The 26,223-nt window shown below is 47.8% G+C and overlaps 1 protein-coding gene across 17 annotated transcripts in view; it reads left to right on the forward strand.

The window, feature by feature from the left end:
* EIF4G3 (eukaryotic translation initiation factor 4 gamma 3) overlaps positions 1–26,223 on the forward strand; it is a 143,315-nt gene that overhangs the window by 1,119 nt on the left and 115,973 nt on the right. The gene's annotated exons all lie outside the window — the stretch shown is intronic.

The following is a 26,223-nucleotide window of genomic DNA, read 5'->3' on the forward strand; positions in this document are numbered from 1 at the left end:
CGGCCTGAGGTTTTGTTTCCAGCGTCCGACAGCATCCCGTGGCAAAGTGGCTTTTCTCTTCCCCCCCTCCCTGGAGTTCTGGGGGAGCATGAAGTGAAAACCACACTTAGCGAGATAGCTCCGTGCCGGGTTACCCGGGAGTGGTGCAGGGACGGCCGGCAGTGTGTTTTCCTATAAATGTTGGCGGCGAATTGGATTTTAAGGTGGCAGTGCCAGGGTGGGTTTCCTGCCGAGGGCTGTTGGAGCTGTGCGGTGCTGCCTGTGCTCTCCTAACTGTGTTCCCTGAGTGTGAGCATTTTCTTGCTCTCACTTTCATTTTGGAGGTGAGAAAACCGAGCGCTTTTATAACCAGTTTAGGTCCATTGTTTTCTCGAGCTTCCGGCCGGAGTCACCCCTGCCATGACAACAAATTCATTGCTTAAATCATGGGACCGTTGACGTTACGGATTTGTTTGGGTCGAATGAAAACCCCTGAACGTTCTCTGTGCTGGGTGATTTGTGGCTGGTCTGTGCTATTCCATAATTCCAGCGGCTACTTTTGGCATAAAAGAAGTGGGAAGGTGCTGTCAGTACAGAGTCAGCGGGGTGGTGGTGAGTAAAACTGTTGCTCGGGGAAAATTTGCTCAGTTTTGAGGGGTGTGCCAAGTGTCGGAGTGGGAACACTGTGCCCAGTTTGATCTTTCCAGCAAGGTGCTGGTTTGCCTGGGAAGGGGCTTTTTTATCGGGGAATGTGACGCTTGGGTGCCTTGACAGTTGAAGGGCTGCAGTTTGCGTGGCTCTGGGGTTGTGCTGGGCTTTCCAAAGCACTTTATTGTCAAGTAATACTTGAAAGCACCGTGGAGGGACTGGAACAGGTCTCCGGTGTCGCTGAGTGGTGGTTCCAAGAGTGGCTGTGCCTTTGGAGCTGGGACAGGAGCACGCTGTTGCTTTTGGTGAGTGTTATCATCAAACACACGGAGGATGAAGTTTGGCTTTACCTCTGAGCACAGCCCTAAAAACAGCAGGGCTTGGAAAGACTGGAGAAGCTCCTGAAGGAGCTGGGGGTGGTGTGTCAGCCTGTCCCATGCAGGAACCCAACTGGACACCCAGAGCAGGAAGGACAGAGGGTGGGTATGACAAGTTGGTGTTACAAAAGTGAGTGATTTAAAATGACACAGTTCAATTTTTATTTCTAGCCACGTCTGTTTTGAAAACATTGTGTTTGACCCATATCACTCTAAACTCCTGATCTGTGCTTGGAATTTATACAAACACTTGATACCTTTTGTGTGAAGCTTATTCAGGTGTCCTGGCTGGTTTTATCCTCCACCAAAACCTGCTTCCAGGTATAAAGAAAAGCTGTCCCCTGCTCTCAGGCTGCTGCAGGAGTGAGGCTCGGGGAGCAGAGTTCATCCGTGATTTACTGGAGTGCAGGGGGTCATCTGAGTTCAGCCTTATTTTTAGCTCTTTGGTTTCTTTTTTTTCTCTCTGTTTTGATACAACTGTTGAGCCAGTGTTACCTCACAGCACATAAAATAGAGCTACAGGTTTCTCTGACTTGGGCTTTTTAAACCAAAACAGTTTCCGTGTGGTGAACTCTGTGTCTTTGGAAATACGTGTGGTTTTAGACTTAGCATATGATGAAATTAAACAATATCTGTGTTACTGGAAAAAAAAAAGAATTGCATGTGAGAGAAGTGTTCAACATGTGCAGGTAGAAAGGCATTAGGGAGGGAAAAGAAAAATACAGTGGGAAGAAGGGATTTTTTTTTTTTTTAAATAGTATTTTTTTTAAGAAAAGCGAAGCTGGAGGGTGATGGACATGAGAACAGAAATGTTTGGATGGAAGATTCATTCTGTTTCCTGCTGAATAGGAAGTTATTGAAGTTGCTGTAAGGACAAGACAGAGTTTTGAGGAGTTTCCTTCACATAGTGTCTTCAGGAAGTTAAGTTTTCTGTGTAAAAGTAAGTAGAGATAATTTGTGACTGTGGTAGTGGTGAGTATTCAGCCAAACCTGGTTTCAGGCATAAATTGTTCTCAAAATTGTCAGTATGGATAAATCCTTCATGTAGATTCTGACCCTTATTTGGGAAGGATGGACAGGGGAGGGTGAAATGACACACAGAGGGATATTACAAAAAATAAACCCCAATCTGCCCTCCTCAGCTTTGGCTTCCAGACTGTCTCTGAGGGAGGGGTTCAGATGAAGTCTGGAGTGAGACTTTGTCTGTAAAAATGTCCAATAATGAAGGTACCTCTGGGCTGCAGGTGCACTGTGGGCCTTTGTGGTGTTACCTGGATGGTGCTTCTGCCACCAGTTAAACTGCACCGTGTTCTTTACTCTGCACTTCGGTGTAATTTCTGTGTGTGTGTCACATTAAGCTGCTCCTTGAAAGCCCCCTGTACTGTGAATAAATCCTGTGGATCAATATAATCAGGTCACCAGTTTCTTCCCAGCAAACACTGCCCTGGAAAGGACAGGGAGGTGGGTTGATGGGACCTCAGGTGAGGGCTGCTGGCGTGGCAGGTTAATGTGACACTGCTCAGTGTGAGCCAAATCAGAGCATCCTCAGCTCTGGGCTGGGGTCAGTAGGGTTTTGGTTTAGGGTTTTGTTTTCTTTTCCCAACCTCCTCACATTTGGAGGCAGTTCAGCTTCCTGGTTGTTGCTGGTCTCTGTGCAGGTACCATAAGCTTGACCTCACTCTGTCCCCGTGGCTGTTTCCATGTGGGATGGGGCATCTCTGAAACACTGGGTGTTTCCCAGGTTATTGTGGGTCATGGCAGGCTCAGAGTGGCTTTCAATAGACCATTATTAATTTTTTTTCTCTTCTTCCCCCTTGTTAATTCTGTTTCTGAGAAGCAGAGAGGAAGGGTCAGTGTGTGAGGGGAATTCTGTGTGAATTCCATCATTGCTGTGCATGGAAACGTGTTTTTTGTTAACTAAAGTTTTAGTTTTTCCTGCATTACTCCATCTAACTGTGCTGTAGTCCCTTTCAGAAAGTGGTGTGCTGCTTGCTGCCCTGTTGGACAGCAGCTTCTGAATGTGAGTGGCTTCCCAAAAGCCCAGGAGAACAGCAAGAAATCCAGGATGGTGTTCAGGAATGTGTGAGGCTGTGTGAGAAGTCAGGGTGAGTTCCTGGCAACACTTCCCTGGTGTTGGGGGTGGAGGCTGGGCTGGAGTCAGCCTGTGCTGGAGATGTGGTTAAATCAAGTCTGTTCAGGAGGATTTGGGTGTGTGGGGTTCTCTGTCCTCTCAGAGTTGAGCTGGAGGGGAAAGTGCCCATGAATTTCTCAAGGAAATTCTCTCCTTTCAAGGAGAGCATCTGCAGGGTCAGGGTCTCTGGGTTGCTGTGATCCTCTCTGGAAGTCTGGAGCTAACACCATCCTCCCTCCCTGCTCACTTCCATTCCAGGTGGTGTTTTCCCAGTCCATGTGCTCCCAGGGGTTTATCTGTTGATGACTTTGAAGATGGGGACGAGGGATTCGGGAGTTGCTTGGGCACAAGAGTCAGCTTGAAGAGCGTGATTGTGGCTCCAGACTCCCAGGCAGCTTTGACATTGGACTGGAGCACAGTTGGAAGTCCTCTTCCAGATTCCAGTGGCAGCTGGATGTGAGGAAGGTGTCGGGAGCATTAAGATCCTGAAAGGGAAGGAGGGGAAGGAGCGGGCTGAGATCAGAGGTGTCCCTTGCTCTGCGGGTGTTTGAGTTCAGGAGGGAGCGTTCTGAGCTCTCGGCCGGATGAAGGGGAAGAAGGGGCAGAGGTGTTGCCTGGGAAGTGTTTCCATTTAGGAGTGCTGGAGCTGTGGAGATCAAACACCTTGGGACAGTCAGAGCAGCAGGAGAGGAGCTTGGAAAAGAGACTTTCCCTGCTGCTCTGTGGTAGTGGCTCATCTGCAGGTGAAGAACAGGCGCGGGATTGGGACTGTATTGCCAAAAAATTAAGTGCTTTTAGCCCTCCCTGCCACCTCCCCTGTTGATGTTCCCCAGCCTTGGCAGATCTGAGAGTTCTTTCAAGCAGAAATAGCTTTAATTTATTTAATGACAAAAGCTAATCATGTTAGAGCGCAGATATGTCACTTTACCAGCTTTGTAAGATTTTTGTGGTGAAATCTCTTGGAGAAAACCATTCCAAAAATGTGATTTCAAATGGCTTATTTTCTCCTCACATCCAGGGACATGACTGTGTATATTCTCTGGCAGAAGTCTGTGTGAGAAGGTTTGGCCATTTAAATGTGTGTGTATTTAATGTTCGGCTCTGATTTGGGAACAGAGTTTGTGTCTTTATCTGTGGTAAGAAGTTGGTGAGAGAGTAACAGGAGACTCGGATCAAATAACTTCCCTTTTAGATGTTGGGATGTAGAAGGATTTTCATCTGTGTGCGTATGGATTTTGTCCATCATTTTTAGGCTGAAAGGCTTTTCTGTGTCATTAGCAAACTTTGGGATGTGTGGAGTTGATGTATTTGCTCTGTCTTTGTTTGGTAGTAGGAGTTAGCAGGGAAGATCTCCCTTTAGAAGTCAGAGGTAACCTATATTTTCTTTTTCTCCCTAATCCAGCAATTTCAGGGCTAGTCAACTGTCAAGTTTAGTTGTGTGTAAATCCTCTAATATGATTAGAGTTGCTGGAATTTTTACTCTGGGGAATTATAGCTGGGTAATATCACTGTTCTACAGGCATTGCTTTGGTAGGAAACTTTATCTGTGACTTGAATGTGGCTGCTGGCAATTGCAAAAGCTTTTCTGGAATGAATGGGGAAGAGAAAACGAGTGTTTGTTCCGAGGCATGAACGTGTGGGGGGAGGAGTCGTGCACCCCATGCTCTGGAGGAACCAGGGGAACTGATCTTTCTTCTTGTTTTTGGAAGGGAATAGAGCTGCTGTGACTCTCAGAGTGCTGTGTTTTACACTTGCTGTGATTTCAAGCACTTCTCCCCTGTACAACTTTCCTCCCCAAACCGTGGACTTTGTTTAAATAGGAGCTGGTGATGTGGAACAGCTGGAAGAAGGGAATAGAATGGGTTCTTAAAAAAAGGAAAGGACCAAAGGGGGCAGAGCAAAATAAGCTTTTAGGCTACTGGAATTTTCTGATGCACGTTATTCCTGTGGTTTATTCCATAGGTCTGGAAGGTGTCCCAGAGTGCTCCCTCTTTTTGGAGTAGGTGATGGCACACTGTTGCCGGGACTTGAGTCAAATTGCTGCTGGGCATGTAACTGGGTTAATGAGACAGCAGGATTATTTTTTTCTCTCCTGAAAGGAAAATTACACACTCTGTATTCCAGTGGTACCCAAGGAGTTGTTTTTACTGTTGTTTGCTGAAGCTGAGGTGGAGAGAAAAGGACAAGTTTCCCCACATCGAGATTGTATCGGGTTTAAATCAGTTCTGCCACCAAAAATAACACGTTTCCGTTGTTGGTTATAACACCTTTGTGTTTCCTTTATCTGGACAAGGGTTAAAATATTTATAGAACTTTAGATACGCTTGAAAAAAAGACAGAGTGGCTTCTAAAATGTGTGTCTTGAAAGAAAAAACGTATCCCGGCCTCGACCATCCCGGGAACGCTCTCCGAATCCGCCGGAGAAGGGTTGAAATGGGTCAGGACTTGTCGAGTCGCAGTGAGCAGCTGCTCCTTTCCAAGTGCTTGAGTTCAGCAGGAAAGAGACTCCCATGCTCCAGAGTAAGAGTATCTGCACGGGAATAGCTGTAAAAGTTGGAAGCACAAAGACCATCCCTGCTTTTAGCAGGGGAGGGGCCTGCACGTGGTGGGAGAAGAAATCTCCCTGCCAGCCTCGGAGATTGCTCTTGGTGCTGTAAAAACACCGAGCAAGGAGGAGTTAATGCAGTTAAAGGTCTTAAATAACGCAGAGTTTGGAAAGTTTTCCCGAGTTTGGAAAGCTTTTGGGAGGTGAAAACTAATAAACATTGCAGGGCTGCTCTGTTTGGGGTTGCCAGATGATGCTGGTGTGTTTGGGTTTGGGTTTGATTTACACGTGAGGGTGACTGTGTGAGTTACTCAGTTACTCAGAGCAGTCAGAGAAGTCTGATTACAGTCTGTGGCACTGGTGGTGGTTGGAAATCCATCTGAGCCCATGCTGTGGCCGTGCTAATGGTGGTCTGAAAACAGATTTCCTTCTTTTATGTGTTATTAATAAGTTGTAGACGTTACTGTGCCTTGAAACCGTCATTTTTCTGGGCTTATTTTGTTCTCTTGCCTAAAAGCAAAAACGAGAGAAGTCTTTGGTCTTTCAGGCTTAGCAGGAGACTCTTCCTATGCACATCAAAGGGAAAGATTTTTTAGTGATACTACCTCCAGCTTTGGTTTTTTAGTCAGCTGCTGTTTTGGGAAGGTTCTTAAGCATCCCTGGAAAGGACCTGTCTGGAAAAAAAAGGTGCATTTCCACTGAGTGGTGAGACCAGCCCTGCTGTCCTGGGGCTGCCACGAGATCTCCCACAGAACCACCAGGTCTGACTGGGAATTGAGGCTGAAATCTGGCCTGAAAACTTCCTGTAAGTCTTGAATTCCTGTCTGTGGTGATGTACAGGCTTGACACTGGACCCTCTGCAGCTGGTTCGTTGGGCTGACTCAACAGATCGTATTGGAAAGGGAACTCAGCAGGGAGGTGCAGCTGAGGGTGGGTGACCTATGGCACTTATTTGGGAGGCAAGTCAAGAACTGAAACCAAAATATATTTAAAGCCTGTTTGTTGTGACTTTAATGTGATATTCGTGGTGCACCTCAAACGTTGGGGTGTGCTGGGAAGGGGATTTCAGCAGCTGGTCGTTCGTGCCCAGCTTTAGCACAGCAAGGCTCATGTGGATGTGCTATTTCTTGAGCTGCTGAGGCGTCTTCTGACTTCCACTCTCTGCAGAATATAAAACCAGCTTCAGTTTGTGTCACACTTTCTCACCAGTGCTCAGTACTTGTCACTGGGTGGTCTCTCTTCAATTGCTTTACTTTTCTGGGCTCTACGTTTCCTATTCTAGATTTGTGAGTGCAAATAATTCAGCTGTCAACCTGTTCAGCTTGAGTTTTATGTTTTCCTTCAGAATTGTGTTTTAAAGTTGATTTCAAAGTGCCTTTATGTCTGTCTCTTCACAAGGAAAAGAAGACCCAATTTTTGTTGATATGCAAATATCACAGAGTATAAGTTTCAATGAGTTTAAGCTGTTCAGCTTAATTGTACTGATTGAATTCCCAAAATGCTTTCTTAATTAAAAAAAAACAAGTTCACCTGCACAAATAAAGGAGTTTATGCTGAAGTATTTGGTTGTGAGGTTGCACACCAAGTTTAGCTTGAATGGATTCCCATTTCCCCCAAAACTTCACGTTCCGTTGCAGCGGCACCTGGAGTCGCCGGCGTTCACCGCAACAATTGGAATTGGCACAGCCCCACCACTGCTTGCTGCAGCCAAAGCACACTTTATCCACTCAGGCTGACATTAAGATCATTAAATAAATGAATGAATTGTACTGTCACCAAATTCCCATCCTGGCAGCAGAAGAACATGAGAATTTTATAGCCAGACCTCTCTCCGGAATGTCGCACTGAGTGGCCGGGGTGGCAGGAGGGGAACACTCAGCACAAAGCTTTCGAGTGAAATGCCTGAGCCTTGCTGAGAGTTACGGCGTGGGGCTGTGTGAAAGCCTCAATTACCAGACATCTGATCATCCAGGAGGAGTATTAATCAACCTGGGAAGGGCATGGAGAAAGGAGCTGGAGCACAGCAATAAAACAAGGGAGCGGGAGAGAGCCGGGGAGGGGGAGAGCAGCTTCTCCGTTGGCAGCACAAGTCTGTGTTGCTGTTTGAAAGCAGTTTTGGGGGGAAGAATGCAGCCAAGCTGGGAAGTGCTTAAAGCACTCCCTGTCGTGGAGTTTGATGTCTCGCTGGTTGAGCTAAAACCCTAGAAGGTCATTGATGGTTTGAAAGGTCTCAGAGAATTCTACTGAACTTCCCCCTCCGGGAGGAGAGGGTTGAAAATGCTCCCTGGAAGGAGAGTTCAATCTTCAGGCTTGGGTTGCTTTTTCTTGTGGTCTAGCTCCGTCCTTGTTTTTATTATGTTGTGTTTAAAATGGTGTTCTTGCTTAGAAATGGGAGACATAAAACTATGTATCTGCTACAGGAAACGTCTCTGGATTGTGGGAAAAAGGAAAAAGATGAAGTTTGTTTCAGTCAGACAGTTTGGTGAACCAAATTGCACTGCAGCTCCTGATAATGTCAGAGATAACCAGAAATGTTTCATCCAGTCCATTCCTGTTCTGAAGTGTCGCAAAACATCAGCATTTAAGGGAAGAACACTTTTCTTATTCTTCCCTTCCTCCCCTCTGCAGTGTTTGTCTTGATTATGGGTAATTTGATAAAAGGCTGCTAAAACAGCACTGGTCATCAGCACACTCCTTGGAGAATCCCTGGTCATGCTTTAGGTGGTGGTGATGAAATCCAGGTGGCAGGATAATGTTTGTAGGTGTCAAGTTCACAGTTTTAAAAGACCTGCTGTGAATGCAATGATATTGCAGCCTGAAATCAGCAGAATTGGGGTTTATGCTCATCAGAAGAGGAGCGCTGCTCCTGCTCGGTGCTCGGGGTGTCCTGTCAGTGCAGATAGTCCTGAGCAACCAGAAAGCAGGCACAGGTTCTGAAATTCCCATTTCTTTCCAGTCTGGGTTAGCACATCAGGTACATCTTCACTGACTCCTACCTGTGTGTTGGTTCAGCCCTGTGGCATCACTTCAGAGGCCACTTGGCAGCAGTTGCAGCCTTCCCTCCGTGTTTTAGCCCTGTGTCGGTGGCCTGAATTCATAGAATCATGGAATGGTTTGGATTGGGAGGGACCTTAAAGCTCAGCCAGTTCCACCCCCTGCCACGGGCAGCAACACCTTCCACTAGACAAAGTTGCTCCAAGCCCTGTCCAACCTGGCCTTGGATTCAACAGGCAGAGCTAATGGAAGTAAATCAGCATTTCTTTAAGTGGGAAACTTAATTTACTGCCCATCTTCAGACCCAGCCAGGATAAATATATCATTGGTGTTACTGTTTCTTGGATCCCCCTGCAGAGCTGTGTGTGAAATGTGCACCTGAGAGTCCTTGGGAGGGAAAATTAGAGGTGCAGAGGATTGAACTGAGGAGACCCAGAGCTCCCATCCAACCTGCATCCCCCTGTGAACTCTGTTTTTGTGCAGCAGTGTAAGATGTGTTGCACTGCCCTCCCTGGATGCCTGCTTTCCCAGGATTTCATTTTGTATAACATGGGATTTTAACTCAGGAGAAGTCATAAGCTCTGCATGTGGCAAGAAGGTACTTAGGATTTCCTTTCATTTTGATAAACTGCTGAAATAAAGATTATGGGGGGGGAAATCATGAGGCGTTACAGAACTGGGAGTGGAACTGAGCATTAACACTCTGGAGAGTCATCCTTCAGGAATTCCTTGCTCAGCTGACAGAAGGGCCATCACTCTGGGTGACAGCACTGCTGTCACCACGATGCTTCTGCCACAGTGACCAGCAGAGCATTGCACTTCCCCAAGAAGTCACAGCATGAAGGATCAGAGACACGGCAGGAAACGCAGCTGAGTGAATGAGACGGTAAAATACCAGGCTATTTGATATTCCTGCTTGTCCTACAGATGGAAAGCCTGGCTTGGAAATAGCTGGAAGGTGCTGCAGGGTCCTGAGCCCCCGGGGGACACAGGGAGCAGCGGTGCCTGTGGAGCAGAGGCGTGTGTGGGGTGTAGCCTGGTGAGCTGGAGTGGGTTATTTGTGATTTTAGGGCACAGTCTGAGGTGAGTGGGCCGGGCAGTTCTGTGGTAATGGCATGCACAAGGAGGGAAAACTGAGTACATTTTAGTCCATTACAGGAATTCAGACTCCTGGGTGAGAACTGCCCTGAAGGAGCTCTGTGGTGCTCGTGTTGTACTGGGAACGTTCTTTTCCAGCCAGGTAACACCGTGCCCCCAGCTGCAGTAACTGCTGGTGCTGAAGGGAATCCAGAGGCGTGAGGTTTTCCTTTGGGAATTCAGCACAAGTGAAGGTAGGCTGTGATGCCCACACAGAAGTTTATTCCAGGCTTTAAAGCTGAAATAAGGGCCTGGGCAAAAGCTTGGGAACATTTCTCTGTGACAAGAGGGGTTTCCTCTTGCTCTGCCTTCCTCTGGGTGCCTTTTTAGTTGTGTCATCTGGCCCTGTGTGCTTTGTGTTTGGGTGTTAATGCTCTGAACTGGTTCTGTGTGTGCGGGGCCAATGTAGAAATAACTCCCTGCTCTGAAGGAAACAAGCCCCAGACAATCCCAGTTCTCTCCTGCTGGTGAGGCTGGTGGGACTGGAGGACTGGCCCTGCCAGCCCAGCGTGTTGCTCAGTATAAGTTGTCCCTCCCCAGCACTTCCCAACCCAGACCCCAGGACATGTTTATCAGGTTACCTTGAGGTAGCACAGGGACGGGGGCTGAGCAGGTCAGAGCCTTTCCAGGCCAGAAATTGCTGTTTGAGCTGCTCATTAAGGGATAGATACACTGAACTTGGGGATCTTTGTTTCCTTTGAAGTGTGATTCAGTTTGTGTGAGATCCTGTGTAGTTTGGCTGTTGTGGTGTGAAGTGTTTTAAGCTCAATGATTGAAATACAGGAGTATTTGACAGTGACTGTTGGACCAGCAGTTGCATTATGGAATGGAAAAGGTGGAAGGTGGATGTGGCTTTAGTTCTGCTGGCTGGTCTGTGGCATTTTATTAAAAATATTCTGTTTTTCTGCTAAACTAGATGTGTGCAGGCCTCTGATGCAACCAAAGGTGCTGAGGACAGATGTATCTGTACCTCTGGAACAGACCAAAAGCCAAAGGAACTCCAACAAGGAGTGGGCTGTGTGTCACTGGCCACACAGGAGATAAAGCCTTGTTCTCCCTGGCTGTCTCCTCCCAGTCACTCCTGGTCCCTCCATCAGGTCAGTTTGCTCACAGCCTTTGGAAAGTTTTACAGCATTTACCAGGAGGTTTGCTCAGTCTTAGCCTTGTGTAGCTGCTGTTCAGTGTGAGACACTATTGTTAGGGTTCTTCCCCCCCTTCAAAATGTGATAAAGGAAATTACAGCCATCGTCACGAGTTCGGCTCTGACGTTGCCTTGTGTCAGATTTGCCTCTGTTCCCCCAGCTCTGCCTTGGCCACTGCTCAGGACATTTGTGGGTGCGAGATTTCTCTTGAAACACTTATCTCCTATTACAGATTCCTGTTTTCTCCCCTTTCCTTGAACCATGTAGTTCCTTCACTCTGAAGACTCCTCCTCGTTCACTGGGAGCGACGCTTCCGACACCTCGGAGCTGCCGCCCGTCTGGGATGAGCACCTTCCATCTTCACAGTCACAGAATGTTCTTCCCCAGGGATGGTTACAGTCACTTTGCTTGGTGGCTTTACTTTATGAAGTGACCCAGGAATTTCTCCCAGCACATCTCTTCTCCCAGCCCTTCTGCAATGGCCAGAGAAGCTGTGGCTGCCCCATCCCTGGAAGTGTCCAAGGCCAGGTTGGATGGGGCTTGGAGCAAACTGGGACAGTGGAAGGTGTCCCTGCCCATGGCACGGTGGTGGAATGGGATGAGCTTTAAGGTCCCTTCCTTAAAGGGAACATTCTGCAATTCTGTGATTCTATTCCCTTCCATATTTAACTGTTTCAAACAAGGATTATTTTACTGGCTCAGGAATTGGGTGGTTTGGAGCTGCCAGGCCCGGGGTGTGGTTGGCTTTGTTTATCAGCTGGGGCAGAAACGTCCTCAGCAAGCAGCAGCTGGAGCTGTTTTTGGCAGCCCCTTGGCATTCACCCTCTCTGGAGGGAGGTTTGCAGTGTGCGGAGGCTCCTCCATGTGCTCGGGGGGTCTGGGAGCTGCCATCCCGTTTCCCTGCTGAACTGTTCCATACAGAAATATGGTTTTTAACACTTACCAAATGCTGGGGAGCCAGAGGCTGCTCTAGCAGAACTTTGTGATGGAAAGCAGTGTTAAGATACCTCTCTCTTTCAGGTAATGGATTTATTTTCCCTTCTGTTGGAGTTAATCACAAAAATAAATGTGGTTAACAGTATCCAAAGGACTCTTTCTTTTTTTTTTTTTTTTTTGCTGCACCGTGCTGTGAGGTGCCTTCTTCAAGATGCTTTCTTCTCTCTGAGCTTGGATCATTTTTAGATGCTGAAGGGCATTTTTGAGACTTTGTTTTAACTCCGTTTTACATCGTGTTTATATGAAACAGACCAAAAAAAAAACCCAAAAACCACCCACCCCAGTGCTTTGCCAAATATTTTTGGAAAGAACATGCTTTGTGGATAATCATTTTCATGTTCTACCTGCTCCTTGGTGTGTTCGGGCTGTGGAAGAATCTTCTCTCCCCTGAAAAAAGGCTTTGAGAGATTAGACTGAAGGTAGTCACTTGAGGCAGGTTGATTAAGAAATAAACTGAACGTTAGATTTAATCAAGGTTTGAATAATGGAGTTAAAATTGACTGTCGCTCCTGGAATGCGGTTATTTTTAGGTGGGGATTGGGATGTGCCACTGCCCAAGCTGTCTGTACCATAGCTCTGAAGGAACACTGATCCAAATGCCATTGGACAGAGCGGATCTTCTGCAGTTTGGTACTTGCTGCTACATCCCATAGTGAACATGCTGTGCCAAAACTTAGCAATTAAGAGCAAAGGAATTCCTGTGCAGCTGGAACTGGGGGTTCCTGCCCAAAATACAGCTCAGATGGAGCAGTCAAAACATTGAGCTGGTGTTGGTGGAGGGACTTTAGCTCTTTTTGTGTTCAGATTCCTCCTGAGGGGCACCTCCAACCTCTGCTCTGGTGACAGTGACAGAACCTGAGGGAATGGCTGGAGCTGTATCAGGGAGGGTCAGGCTGGATCTCAGGACAAGGTCCTTCCCCCAGAGGCTGGTTGGGCACTGACCAGGCTTCCCAGGGCAGTGGGCACAGCACCAAGGCTGCCAGAGCTCCAGGAGGGTTTGGACAGTGCTCTGAGGGACAGGGTGGGGTTGTTGGGGTGTCTGTGCAGGGCCAGCAGTTGAACTGGATGATCCCTGTGGGTCCCCTCCATCTCAGGACGTTCCATGATTCTAAGGAACGTTTGGTGAGGCACTGAAGGTTTGAACACTTCCCAGCTGGGGCACTGCCCTTGTTGCCACCGGTGTCGTAGTGTGAGGTCCTGAGCTCTTTACCTGTGCTGGTTTCAGAGGGTGCCTTGAGGGCAACAGGGATTGTCCAAATCGAGACCTTGGCACTCCCCACAGAGCCCTGCAGAACCATCCTTTGCTGTCTTGCAGGGGACTTGTGTCACAGCTGAGGTTTGACTGGGTGTTTTCTCTTGCCTAAAGGTGAGAATAAAGCTGTTTCTTGACTGTAGGTTTCTATCTTCAGATCAGGAAATTAGGAAGTTTTATCTGGATTAAAGCCTGAGAGACAGCAAATGGGCCAGGAGTGGTTTGTGGAAGCAGAGCCCTGGTGGTGACACCTCTGCCCGTGGATGTCAAGGTGGTCTTTAAGGTCCCTCCCAACCCAAACCAGTCTGTGGTTCTGTGAAACAGCCGAGGCTGTTCCCTATTCCTTGCTGTTCCAGACAATCCAGGTTGCAAATGGATGAGTGGAATAAAGTGGGGTCACTAGTTTGGGAGGTGAATGAACCAGGATTATTTTAAAGGAGCTTCCTTACTTTGTTGACATGCCCTGGCTGCAGAGAGAATCAGAGCACCAGACTTGCTAAATTCCTATTTAAAACCAGCAGAATTGCAACAAAACAGTCTTTCCAGGGACTGAGAAGTAACGACCAGCAGCATGTGGCCTGGCAAGTGCTGCATGATACTGTCATTTTGGTTGTGTCTAGTAATAATATCGACTTCCCTTCCCAACCTTTGGTGTCAGCGTGGGCAGAAAAGGCCAGAGCTCGGCTGGGTCATCATGTGGTGCCCTTGAGCAGAGTTGTTCATCTGTCAGCTGGGATTGTGACTTCTCTGTGCAGTATTGCCAGGCAGGGCTTGTGTTTGCTGTGCCCAGGCTGTCCAGTCGTGGCTTTGGTTTCTGGGCAGCTGTGTCAGGGTGACCACAGGGTCACTGGTGGGCAGTGACCCACGAGAGCAGCCCACACCAGAGGCCTCACGGGCTGCACGCTGTGGGCTGGAGGAGCAGGTAGGATCAGAGGGCAGGCTCTCATTTCCATGGGAAAAACACAGTTTCTGGGGTCGCTTTGTGTGGTGCCAGGGGACAGGACAATATTTTAGGATGATCCCAGTCTCAGAGCTGACTTGGGCAGCTGCAAAATGGGATTGAAGTGAAAGGAGTGAACTGACCACAGTCTCTATACCCAAAATATGTGTTGTCCCCTTTGCAGTTTACAACTCTGTAAAAGCAAAGAACATGAACCCAGGAAACCTTTACTGACAGAACTTCCAAGTAACTAATTTTGGTTGTGTTGCTTGTCCCTTAAAGCCTGTTTGCATGTGGAATAACAAGGCCACAGTGAAACTGTGGCTTCCATACTGAAAGCAGCCAAGAGCCCAACGTGGGACTTAAACCTACCTGCTCTGTGGCAGCTGCACTTGGAGCTCTTTTGCTGGCCTTAATTACCTTAATGAGGTTTTTGTCTGGCTTTTCTTAGGCCTTAATTTTGTTCCACATGGATATTCAGGTATAAGCAGCATCTCACAACTCTCCTGTACCATGCAATAACATATGTGAGAACTGCCTTTTTTTTCCCCCTTAATTGTTTTATTGAGAAAATTTTATCAGGTTGATTTTAAATGCTGGCATTTCATAATTGCCTCTCAAAATGTGTGTTATCTGGACTGTGCAAAGCAGAATTAAGCAGAACAAATACATCTTGCTTTATCTGAAAACAGGGTGTGCTTAGCTGCAGATTATTGACATTCTCCTATCTATGGTGGAAACACTAAAGCTTTGGAGTAAGGAGTTGTTATTTAATGCTGAGTGGGGCATGCTGTGATCAGGAATATAAATAAATACAACTTATTCTGCTCAGGTTTGTTCTCAATCACCAGCACAGCAACCTCTACCTTAGAGTCAGGAAAGGGAATTTCCTATTGATGTCCCAACTCTGTCCCTCGTGCCAGAGTTGCCAAGGGCAGCCCAAGGCAGTGCCAATCAGAAATAGGTGTTTTATGGATTTTTTCTTTGTTTCTTCTCTATTTCCATGCTTCTTTAGGCTTTGGTTTCAAGTTGTGTATTGTAGCAGCTGCTGCCTTCACTGGAATTGTGAGTGCACAGAGAATTGCCTGACTTTATGCCAGATCACAGAATCATGGAATATCCTCTGTTGGAAGGGACTCACAAGGGTCATCAAGTCCAACTCCTGGCCCTGCACAAGAATCACTTTGTTTCATCCCCTAAGGATATTTTTCTTTTATTTCTCTTTCTGCTTCTTTATTCCTTCTCACCTTTGAGGATGTTCCAGCAGTTGGACCTGACAGTGCATGACCCCCGGCATTAAAAAAAAAAGGGGGGAAAACTAAAAGATGTGATGCAAGAGCAGCTGTAAATTCCCACTTCTGCAGCAGCCACAGATCCTTTGCTGTTTGCTGTGCAAAGGGGTTGGTTTTTTAAGTTCCTCTCCCCCTCTTTCCATGTCACCTTCCCCACCTGCAAGGGAAACAAAGGAGGCAAAAACTGTTTCTGCACTGGAGGAGGGGATAGTGGCAGGAATGTGTGTGTGTGTTTCAGATCCCTTTGTGCTGCCAGGGCTGTGTTCACAACTCCAGACTCGGTTCATCTGAGTGGATTCCCCCTCTGGATGCTTGGAGAACAGTGACTTTTTTGCACAGCTGGCTGTTTTTAATGAGACTTTCCATCATTTTCCAGTGAAGCAACAGATCAGCACGTCTAAAAAGATCTTTATCTCAACAGTGAAGAACAGGAGTCCTTTCTGTATTGAAAAACCCCAAAGGAAAGGGTGTCCTGGGTGAACAGTGGCTGTGTGCAACTCCTACTATGGGCTATCAACCACATTTAATTAAAACTCCAGTTACAGAGGGATTTTCCTCCTTTTTAGTTCAGCTGCAACAGAGAGAAAAAAGTTTTTATCTTTACAAGCTGTTCTTGCAAAGGTTGTTGCTGTGATTGCAACTGAGAAACCCTTGTTTTTTAGGCAAATAAATATTTGCTGCTTTGTGTAAAGAAATATCTTGCCCCTTGGCCAACTCCAAAAATAGATGGGGAGTTCCTGAAAGTGAAGTGTTTAAATGCAGCATATGGATTAGCTCATGGGGTGGTGCAAAACGACAGGATTTAGCCAACTTAGCCTTTCCTGTGGTTATCCAGTCAGGCTGCTGGAGGGAAATGGAGCCAGTTTCCCTGGAGCCAGTGTGAGTGTCCTGCGTGTGCGGGAGCCCCCTCGTCTGGAGCGGGTGCGTTGGGCGATGGCCGTGCTGTCCCCTGGCATCCTGTCAGGAGAAGGATAAATGTTCAAGGGGTGGAAACAGGCACTTTGTTGTTTCTTCTCACTCAAGTGTTTCCTCTGTATGGTTAGGAGCGAGACTCTCTGCAGGAACCTTTGCAGTGTCCCTGTTTGTGTGGAATCCTTGGCTCTCAGTGGTTCCGAAGCACGGAGGGTTCACACTTGGCTCCTTGGCCGTGGGCTCCCGTGTGCAACGAGAGCCCCGTTTGGGAGAGAGAAGAGGAGCAACCCAACGTGAATTCATCACTTTGGGATTTTACAGCAGAGCATTTCTGTTCCTTGGGACATGTGGGTCACAAGAAGGTACGTGACGGCCACGGCTTAAACCTTGTGGAGAATCCAGCCTGGACATGTAGGAGCACACTCCTGGTGCTTGGTGGCTGCGTGGCCAAGGCAAGGACCTTCTGTGTACCTGTGTTTCAACATCTGGGAGAAGACATATCGCCAGCGAGCATGAGACCCTTCGAGACAGTGCTCAGCTTCATCACTCTGCAGTCCAGACTGGTGGTCGTGTGTGTCCATGTTAAATGGGACACTGCTGCCAACTGGGACCCTCCTCTTTGACCATTCCTGGGTATTTTGGTTTGCTGTTGGGCTCAGCTGATAATGCAAAGAAAATGAGGAAGGTTTTGTTTGGTAAAGTCAAGGTTAGATGCGTTTTCTCTGGAACTCTGAAAGGCTTTGTGGCACGGTGGGAGCGATGCTGAAATGAGGAGCAGGTCTCTAAATGTAAAGGACCCGCAGAAGGAACACAAACATTTCCTTAGTCCCAGGAGAGGAACAATAGCTCATTGTTGGGAGGGAGGGATTGCAGAAAAGCCAGCGGGCTCAGAAATAGGGGGTTATTTTCTATAGCTTACTATTTATATTACACTCAGAGGCCCTTTGGGAACTGGATGTCCAGTCCCTGGAATGTGTGTCCCTGGGTCGAGGCAGGTTGGGAGCAGAGCGCGTCCTTTCAGCCGGGGTTTGTTCTGGACAGTGCCAGGGTTAGGGACGGGCCCTGTGCTCACGCAGTCCCCGCTCTGCCTCCCAGCCTGGCAGCTGAGGGGACGTCCCCTGAAGAGACAGGACTCTTCTTCCTCCCACCCTCACTTTCTCTCTGCTGTATATCGGCCCCTGAATGGGCCTGCATTGACCAGAGAGACAAAGGAGCCTTTCAGGCCGGCTTTGGGCACAGCCAGCGTGCTCTGGGCTTTTGTTAATGCTCTCAGTCCCCCTTTCTCCCCGGCAGCCTCACGCTCATTGTTAATACAGCTCCGCAGCAGCACTGATAGTTCTGAATTCATTTTGTTTGCTCAGTTCGCAGGAAAAGTTGCAGAAAAGCTGCGGGGAGAACGTGTTGCCTCCTCGATTCTTCCGCAGAGGATTTTCTTTCATGCCTTTAGCGGGGAAAAGTGGATCGTGTAAACAGATCCGGGCAAATCCTTCCCCGAGCGGAGCGTGCTGGGGGAGCCAAGGGCTCGTTCCAGTGCTTGGGAATACTAAATGGCTTTCCCCCGCCCCGGCTGGATTAGTCTCCATGTTGTCCTGTTTAATTTTGTTATTGCATTAGGGCAGCTAAAGATGTAAGTGCTTATTAAAACAGCTGCTCTGCCGAGTGGCAGCGGGGTCGGGGAGGGCTGTGCAACAGTTGGGAGCTCGCTTGGCATTGCCCCGACCTGACTTCGTGTTGTGATTTTTAAGGACTTGAAGATTCATAGTCTTAAATAAATTAAGCCAACTTCAGGTAGGTAAAGCAGCACAGGGGTGGGAGGAGGAGAAGCTCCCAGGTTAGCATTTCCTGCCAGTACGTAGAGATGACAAAAAGGAAAGCTGCTTTTCCAATTCCATGTTAATAAACCTGGGAGCTGCTGGTAGGTGCTCTCTAATCATTATGAAACATCACTATGGAATTAATTCCTGGAAACAAACTGCTAGGCAGCAGCTGATGGAGAGCACTGGTGTGTAGCAGGCATGCAAAAATAAATGTAAATGCTGCCAGGGGTGAGGATGGATGGGGGGAATAATGGATATTTCTTAGTGTGAAGGGCACAGTTTGGGGGGGTTGTGCCCCAAAATCAGGTGTTGGGTGAAACAAACTGGGAGAACAGGACAGGGATGAGTTTGATTATGCAAATGAGACAGTGTCAGCAACTGAGAGATGACCACAAAGACTGTCCCAGGCCTCAGAGCACCTCAGTGCAGCTGTTTGTTCTAGAAATAGTTGTTTTTTTCCGTACTCTAAACCAATTTTTAGCAGTTCGTGAAGCTGCATCGTCTTTGTTTGGCATCTTCCTGACTGGAACATGATTTGTGGAGCTGAGAGAAGTTTTAAAGGATAACAGAACATTGCATAGTGAATATGTGACAAAGAGGGAGAAAACCTGTGTTCAGAGGATCTCCCAGGTCAGCGTTTCTGTCCCCCCTCTGGAGGGGACATGGATCTGATTCCAGTGTATTCCATCATGGAGTCCATTCCCCATCCCTGGAGTGTCCAAGGCCAGGTTGGACACTTGGTCTAGTGGAAGGTGTCCCTGCTCATGGCAGGGGCTGGAATGAGATGAGCTTTAAGGTCCCTTCCAGCCCAGTCCATTCTGTGATTCTGTCACCAAAAAAGCCAATATTCCAATAATTACCCAGAAGGGGTTACTTTATCCATAAAAACCAGCACAACTGGTTGGCCACACGATGCAAACCCTCCTCACTCCTTGGGAAGCGTTGTCTTAATTCTGTTATTCTTGTCACAGGGTCTGCTTCTAGTTTTTGGGGGCTTTTTTAGGTTTGGAAGTCAACGCCTGGGGTAAAATCCCTGTGTGGTGGCGGAGCCCAATAGGGGGAGTCTGAACTTTAACTAGAGCCTTGTCTGAATTCCTTCCAATTTCCTGTACAAAGGATGAGCCTCGCCACGTGTCCAGAAGGCTAATAAATGTAAGGGGCTTGTGGATCAAAGGGGAAATGAATCTGAAGGCCTGGGGGCCTTTGCTTTGCTTAAAAAGTTTGGAATGTGTCTGTGAGACAACACTCAAATTGTCCTTTCTAATAATTTTTTTTTAATTTAGGCCCAAACTTACCCAACAAAGTAAGTTGTTTTCTCTGTGTTTTCAGTGAGTGAAACGCCTCTGCGTTCAGTGGTAGAGAGTTTAGCCCTTGGGATTGGAGCAAGAGAGCTGGATGTTGGCACATTTAGCCCTGACTGGAGCGAGGCATGATCTTCTAACCCCCTGTGCTCCTGAAGCCACCCAAACCACAGCATGTGGCAGCATCACCCGTGGCACAAATCCACCCCCTGGCTTCATTCCGGCCACTGAAATGCGGGTTCTCTGAGCTTGGTTGGCTTCCTCTTTTGGGCAAGTCTGCCACCTTCCTCTGCCAGCCTTTTGGGAAGGTTTGTGGCAATCAAAAGCTCGGGTTTAGCAGCCCTGGCGTTGGCTTTGACCTTGGGTGCCCTCTTTACTGCTCCTCTTTTCCTGTCTTTGATGTCTGGGCGCCGCATATTTGTGGTGGTTTCCACAGGCATGTGCTGTGCTCACACAGACGGGGCTGCGCTTCCGCACTCACAGCGAGGAGAGAGACTTTATAATGCACAACCATCAGCCTGCAACTCTTAAATCAGATCATTAGTTATACTGGGAGCATTGTGGGAGCTCTGGGATCATAGGAGGGGGATCGATGTAGCCAAGTGAGGAGGGGGCTTGACCAAACTTGTGTTGTGTCTGACCCTCTAAACTCTGCGAGGGACAGCTTCATCAGCCAAGGGAAGGCACAAATCTTGTTTTAGTCCCTTAAGCCTTTCCTATCCAAAAACATAAAATCCAATTGCACGCCTGCTAATACTGGCTTAGCTGAACTGGCAGAAGCACCCACGGAGGCCTCCTCAGCAGAGGAATCCGGAGCATTTAATGTCTGTGTTTGACTTCTGTGGTGTTGAAAACACCCCCAGCTGCTGGAGCTGGGGCAGTAGTTCCCTTCCTCTTAGGGCTGATCTTGGAGAAAGCTTTTCTGTTTCCCTGACATGGGAGCACAGAACACAGGAGATGAGTCAGAGAGTGACAACATGAGCTGCTCCTTTGTTTTATCTGGGGGCTTGTGCTGAGAGCGGCCGGATTTGCACCCAACTGCTGGGCTTTGGAGGAATTGGATCAATTCCTTTTTTTTCAGGTCCTTGCATCCTCTTCCTTAGCTTCCCCTCCCATCAGCGTGTGTTCAGCTCCAGCTCTTCTGCCAGGAAATAAATAGAAACTTGCTTTTTCACATCCTCTTACTAAATCTCACAGTACTTTTCATGCACAGTCTTCTGTTTCAGGTGTTTGTCCTCTCGAAGTCTGTTTACCTTTTTTTTTCCCCTTTGAAATTTTGAACCTGCTTGGAAATTTGTACATGGAGGTTTATTCTGAGGGGATACACATGGTTTGGCATGGCCTCATGCCAAAATCCATGCAAGGAGTGGGAGGGGGGACCACAATTCAGGTGCTTTAGGAATACCTGGCACTGCTGTTTGCTCCTGTTGCTAAGTAGCTGTTGGATTTCAAAACTTTGTGGGGGGATGAGAACCCAGAATTTCCTTTTTCCTCTTCCCAAATGCCATAAATACCCGTTTCTCATGCTCCACCATCACCCACATCTCTCCAAAGAAAGAGCAAGTCAGCTGTCCCTGCTCAAAGGAGGCATTGAGAGCCCGAGACCCGGAAGCCAGAGCCGGTTCATTCAGAGACTGGGGAGGCCCAAACCACAAGGGGAAGGGCAGGATCCCGGGCAGACGGATCCCCTGGCTCAGGGATGAGCAGGGATGTTGTTAACCCTGCTTGTTATTCACCATGGACGTGCTGGGCTCGGAGCTAATTCAGGCAGCAAGGCATCACCACACTCCATGGGCTGCTCCCAAATCCATGTACCTGCCTCGCCCTCAGAGGCTGGGCAGTGTTAAAGATTGCCAGGCTTGTGAAACAGGTGGAGTTATAGAGAATTCCAGAATGGTTTGCGTTGGAAAGGACCTTAAAGCTCATCTCATTCCACCCCCTGCCATGGGCAGGGACACCTTCCACTAGCCCAGGCTGCTCCAAGCTCTGTCCAGCCTGGCCTTGGACACTTCCAGGGATGGGGCAGCCACAGCTTCTCTGGGCAACCTGTGCCAGGGCCTCCCCACCCTCTCAGGGAGGAATTCCTTCCCAGTATCCCATCAAAGCCTGCCCTCTGGCCATGGGAAGCCATTCCCTTGTCCTGTCACTCCAGGCCCTCATCCAGATTTCATGAGGGCAGGATGTGAAGGCTGACTTGGGGATTCTCAACTCCAGTGTGGGGGCTGGAATGAGCTGGATGGAGCAGTGCCTTGCCCGGTGCTGCTTGACCCAGCTTGTGTCTCTTAGTTTGCAACAGAGGAGGAGAAAAGGCAGGAGCTGAAATTTAAAGGGAACAAAACTCTCGCTCAGCTTGGCTTTCAAACCTCTTGCTGTGCCAGTTTTGGGAAGTTCAGAAATGCCTTGTTCCTCCTGCTCCATCCCCAGGAGGTTACACAGGAGATGTGCTCCCAGCCCCACTGCGCTCCAGCAGGGTCAGGGGGACGCTGTTGGTCCCTGTGCTGTGGGGTCAGCTGGGAAGGGAGGGGCAGCTCCAGGGCTGTGTGGAAGCTCCAGGTGGGACCTGGGCTCCTGTGTGAATCATCTGGGGTGAGAGGCAGACACGTCACAGCTCTTACTCATGGACCTGTTCTGATGCTCTTAAAGACGTCACAAAACAGCAACTCTGTTCTGGAGTCAAGTGTTCTTCCCAAGACTTCTGCAGCCAAAGCATTAATGCCACTGAAGGAAAAAATGGGATTATTATTATTATTACTGTTTTTAATTTTTGCCAGTATCAGAGTCCCTGTCCTTCTGCAGCAAGAGTATGAGAGACCCAAGAGCAGGAAAAACATGCAAAAGCTGATGGTCCTTAAAATGTAGCAGATCAGGTAAAATAACAGGACATGAAAACAATCAAAAGGGGCAGTTGGTTGATCCATAATAAAATCAGTTCTTTACTCTCTCACAGGAGCTGCATGGTGAGATTCTAACTTTTTCTGCTTGGGCTCTGTTCTGTGCCTCAGTGTTCCTTTCCCCCCGTGGCTGCCGGCCCCGGCTCCGCGCCTGCCGTGCGGTGAACGGATCTCAGCCCATCAGATTCCTGGCGCCGCTCGGAGGGTCCTAAAAAGTGCTCAGATTTTTCCATCCCAGAGCCCCTGCCTCTCTGGGTGTCCCAGAGAGCTGTGCTGCCTCCTTTCCTCCGTGCACTGGGTGTTCCATTAAGAAAGCGGGAGAGGAGGGAGCCCTGTGGGGTGTGTTTGAGGGGGAAGAGGCTTCCTCAGGTGGAGGAGTTTTTAACCTTGGAGACAACAACAACAGTCAAAGCTTCACTACCTCAACCCTTTCAATTAGGAAGAGATTCCTGAAGGATTTTTCTTTTTCTCTGCCATAATAGGGAATTTATTTTCTAGTAAACAGCGAAAGTAACTCCCTGCTGTCTGTGGGATCATCCATGGATTGCCTTGGGATTTGCCATGGTGCATTCCAGCCAGTGTTTGTACCTGTTGGCTTTTCCTTAGGTGCCATGGCAGCACCTCACCCCACCTGGGACAGGTTCTGTGACCCCACCTGGGACACAGATGGTCCATGAAGTGACACGTGGGCTTTCCCCACTGCCCTGCGTGCTGTGATGCTCCTCCTGCTGCCACAGGGCTCTGTTCCTGCAAGGTGGGGATTAGTGTTGCATTGACCCACCTGGCTGAGCAACCACTGGGAAAACAGCCTTTTGTGTCCTTTACCTGTGCACAGATCCTCACTGGGCCTCCCAAAAGCTTTTTGATTTCTTATTTTTGCAAAAGGCCTCGTGTCCAGTCACCGTGATGCTTTGGAAGCATCTCAAGGCATGTTGGGTATAAGTCAACTCAAAGGGAACAGTCCAGTTAAACAAGGAGAAAAAGCCTTTTTATCTAGCCAAGGCCGAGTACTTCAGGCTATAGCAAGTTTGATTAAATGAATTGGAATTCAAGATCTGGAGCTCCTGATGGGGATTTCCAGTTGGGTTTCCCCTTCAAGAGGGCCGTTGGTTGTATTGGAATCTGGTGAAGATTCATAACCTGTGGGATGAAAGGAAAGAAAGGCAGTGTTAGATAAAAGTGGCTGATGAAATAGCTGACCTTGCTAAATACTTTCTCTTGGCTTTGGGCTCTTAAATATGGAGGACCACATTGCAGGATGTGGATAAAATCACTGATTATATTTAAAGTATGGAAGACACCGTGCTTAATATGTCACTTATTTAGAGAAGCAACTTCTCCAGCAAACTCTGACTCAGGGCCCTGAGAAACCTTGTACAAATCCACAGGGAGTGTGTGTGGTTTGGAAGCACTTGGACATGGACTTGATCAGGTGACTGTTGAAATCACATGTGTGTTCACTATAAATGGTTCTGTCCTTGTCTGTATTGTCAGTTAATCCATGCAGTGAACGTGTGTGAGGAGTTGGGAACGCTCAGCTTGACATGGACATTGCACACTTTAATTAGCCAGGTGGTCTCTGAAGAGCTTTGTGGGTGAGCTGGGCTTGGGTGCTTTGGAATTCTACACCATGTTTTCTCTTTTTCCTTCAGGGAAATGCAGCTATCTCCTCGGAATCTTAGATTTTGCAGACCCCTTGTCTAGAGGTCCTTAAAAATTCCTTTTTAAAGCAAACAGACTAAACTGAAGTGCTTCAGATTAAATGTAAATTTACCTGGATTTGAGGGAGGTGGATTTTTTGGTTGGTGGTTGTTGTTGTTGTTGGGGTATTTTTGCATTCTGATAATTTGTTGCTAAAAATGGGGTGATCTTTTGGGTTGGGGTGTTTGGGGGTGCAGGTCTGGCTGTGCCTGTCCTTGGCACCAATAGCAGGAAACATCAGCTGATGTTACATAACAGGTATGGGATTGCACAGCAATCCAAGGGTATGGTTAGTGAAACTTCTGGCAGAATTGGGACCCAGATGCTGCTGATATTTGTTATTTTTTTTAAGGAGCATTAGTTTTTAATCATAGGTGGAAAAGTCATAAAGCCATCCCTTTTATTAATTATAATTATAATTTCTTTATAATGGAAATACTTTGTCCAGATAATAGGACTTTGTCTAAACTTGGACGTTCCTGAATTGCTGCTCCTGTACAGCATTTAAGGAATATATTTCAGAAGTGTCTGGAGAAACGACAAGTTACTTTGCTGGCAGCAGCACTGGAAATGGGGGGGTGGTTTATGCTGCTTTCTGACTCAGGGAAGCTTTTCCTGCCCTGGAAAATCCGGGCTGTGCTGGTGCTGCCCAGGTGAGCGCTGACCTCGGGTACTCTTGGCTTACGTTAAAGCCACTCGGTTGCGTAAGTGGCTCTTGGAGCCCTCAGTTCTGGTGCCACCAAATGACATTATTTGCCCAGGAAAACCTCAGTGCATCGTAACCTTTTCACTTGCTGGGAAAATAGAGTAAAATCACTCAGGAGGAACGGGAAGGGTGGGATACTTTTCATCTTAGAGCATTTTGGAAGATTATGGAATGAGAGCTCTTTATGTGGATAACTGTTGGGAAAGCCACATGTGGTGCTTTGGGCATCCAGGAAAAATTGTTTTAAGTTCAATCTGCTTAAAAATCCACATTGCTGTATTTTTGCTGTGCAACATGGGGATGCTTTAATTGCTCCTGAATTAAAGAGGCTTTAATGTCTCCCCATAAAACAAGCATAAAACCTCTACCTCCAGCATGGAGGTTCATAACGATGATCTGAATATCAGTGTGTGTGTGACCTCTCTGGTGATGGATGTGGTTACTTGCTACAAGGAGGACAAATGCCCCAAAATTCCTCCTGGTGATCTGTGTCCCTGTTCCTTTCCCGAGGAAGCTCCTGGTGTAATCACCCCACGCTGTCCCAGGAGCCACACCGAGTTAGTGCTGGGGAGCTGCCCCTCGGGAGCATCCTGGGCCTCAAAACTGGTTCCCACCTCAGGGGACCCCTTGGCTAAGGAACACATGGCCCGGTATCCAAGATAACACCCCACAGTTGCATCAATTCAGAGCAGAGTGCAGCCCATTGCACAAGCTGCTGCTAAATTATTCCTTCTCAAGCTGTGCCAGATAACTCCTTGCACTGAAGTAACAGGAGCTGGAAACTCCTCCACTGCCAGCACAGCTTCCTCCTTTGAGCACTTTTATACGAAATTGTCACAAAAAAAGAGGAAGCTGGCTGGGGAGTAGGCTCCTGTCTCTGGTGTCATGGGGTATTTTAAAAAGTCTTGTGCCTTGGTCTCCTTATTATATCATTTTATTATGTCTGGGGTTATGTCAGTGATGAGCTTGGGAGCAGCCACAGGTTTGGTGCTGTTGATGTTCAGCAGCTTCTGGGCAAAATTCTCCTATGGAGAAAGGCTAAATGACAGTGATCCTGATTTCCCTCTGCAGGGGTCAGGGGGGACTTCATCCTTTTGTCTCCAGCTCTGTTAAGCTAAAACCTACAGGAATTTTTGTTAAAGAACTTTATAGTTAAGCACAAATGGTCACCTCCTCCCTTCCCTCTCCTTTGAAGTCCTTGGATGGCTGGAGGTAACTGCCTACATAGAGGCATGTGCCCTGTAGTTCCTTGTGCCAGTTGGGAATGCCTCATAAATTGAATTCTGAGGCCTTCATGCATAGATTTCAATGGCAGATTCCTTGATTTTCCTTTTTTTCCAGTGTTGACTGTTGTTTTTTGTTTGTCATGTCCATTAGAAAGGTTCCCTGTGTGTAAATTAGTGCTCAGTGCTCCACTTAGTGTCACTTTGTATAAAACTGTGCCCACCAGAGCACCAAGGGG

The sequence above is a fragment of the Pseudopipra pipra genome, chromosome 22 (genome assembly GCF_036250125.1).
Source record: "Pseudopipra pipra isolate bDixPip1 chromosome 22, bDixPip1.hap1, whole genome shotgun sequence".
NCBI lineage: Eukaryota > Metazoa > Chordata > Aves > Passeriformes > Pipridae > Pseudopipra > Pseudopipra pipra.